Here is a 1,955-nt window from a genome sequence, read left to right as displayed (position 1 = left end):
TTCCTCTAAGAGCAGGGTGTTACATCCTCTCCCTTTGGAAATAGGTGTTACAGGCTGGGGAGGGGTGGCCTCCCCAGCCTCTGGTAATGCTTTGAAGGGCAGAGATGTTTCCCTCCTTGCATAAGCCAGTCTACACCGGTTCAGGGATCCCTTGTGCCCTGCTCTGGCACGAAACTGGACAAAGGAAAGGGGAGTAACAACTCCCCTGTCCATCACCACCCTAGGGGTGGTGCCCAGAGCTCCTCTAGTGTGTGGCAGACTTCAGCCATCTTGCGTGTGGGTGCACTCTGGAGGGCTCTGAGTTGCCAGTGCCAGCAGGTGACATCAGAGACCCCTCCTGATAGGGCCATACCTGATAAGGTAGCCAATCTCCCTCTCAGGGTCTCTCCTGTGGGTTCTCTTCAGATTCTGTTTGCAAGTTTCCTTCAGGAATCCTCTGCAACTACTACTTCATCCTTTGACCTCGGATCAACCGCAGTCTGCTCCAGGAACCCCTGTAACAGCAACAAAGTATCCACAAGGGATACTTTTCTTCTGCAACTTCAGCTACAGCCAGCAACTGCAACAGTTTCTACTGTGTGCACACTCTGGGAACTCCCTGTCTTCATCCTGCACCAGAAAGACCAAATAAATCTCCTGTGGGGTGACAGAGTCACTCCCCTGCTGACGCAGGCACCTTCCAAGATGATAAAAGTACCCTTGGACTCCTCTCACAGCAACGAGCATGCTCCTAAGGACACTGAGGGTGGACTCCATCGACATAGACTGTCCTGAGGTCCTGCTGACACAATTTAGAGGAAGTAAGACCTTGCCTTCCCCAAGAGCAACAGTATCCCTGTGTACTGCATCTTCTTCTCCTCCTGAGGCCTCTGTGCACTATTTGCAAAATTCCTTTGTACACAGCCTGGCCCAGGTCCCTAGCACTCCACCCTGCAACGCTCAACTCTCTGAGTTGTTCTCCAGGGGCGTGGGACCTTCCTCTGTTGTGCTGCACCAACTGCGTTTTGCATCTCCTTTGTCGCCATGTCCTGGGACTCCCGTGAGTGCTGTCTGGCATCCTGAGGTCTCTCTAAAGTGCTGAGAGCCCCCTCTTCCTCCTCACACAGAGTTGAGGCCCCAAGGTCCCTCCTGGGTCCCGCCAGCGCCATTTTTCTGCAAAACTCATATTTGTCGTAACCAAGGCTTGTTGGTGACTTCCAACACAAAATCACATCTGCATCCATCTTCACGTCGTGGGACATCTTCTGCATCATGCAGGAATCCGCTGGCATTCCTGCAGCCTTCGTCCAACCGAGGACTCTTCTTTTGCACCCTCTTCTGGGTTGGCAGGGACTCCTGCCCTTGCTGGAACTTCTTTCGACTTCTGGACTTGGTCCCCTTCTTTTGCAGGTCTTCAGGACCAGGAATCCAGCAATTGTTGTTTGCAGACTTGGTTGGTTACTGCAGTATCCCAATCACGAGGTGTAGTGTGTCCTAAGGAAACTTGCAGTACTTTACTCCTGCTTTTCTGGGCTCTAGGGTGGGATAATTTACTTACATTTACTGTATTCTTACTCTCCCAATGATTCTGCACCCACTACACTTGTCTAGGCGGGGAATTTGTGATTCACATTCCACTTTCTTAGTCTATGGTTTGTGTTGCCCCTAGACCTATTATCTCCCAATGCATTATATAGCATTTCCTATTGTTTGCACTGTCCTATGACTAATTCCTTGTCTAATTTTGGTGTCTATTGTATATATTGTGTATAATAATTACCTCCAGAACAATTATTGCCACTAAGATACTTTTGGTACTGTGTCACCCAAATAAACACCTTTATGTTTGTTAACACTGAGTATTGTCTTTACTTGTGTTTAAGTACTGTGTAACTATAAGTGGTATTGCGTGAGCTTTGCATGTCTCCTAGTTCAGCCTAAGATGCTCTGCTATAGCTACCACTATCAGCCTAAGC

Source organism: Pleurodeles waltl, chromosome 8, assembly GCF_031143425.1.
Source record: "Pleurodeles waltl isolate 20211129_DDA chromosome 8, aPleWal1.hap1.20221129, whole genome shotgun sequence".
NCBI lineage: Eukaryota > Metazoa > Chordata > Amphibia > Caudata > Salamandridae > Pleurodeles > Pleurodeles waltl.
Note: the sequence above shows the minus strand (reverse complement) of the source record.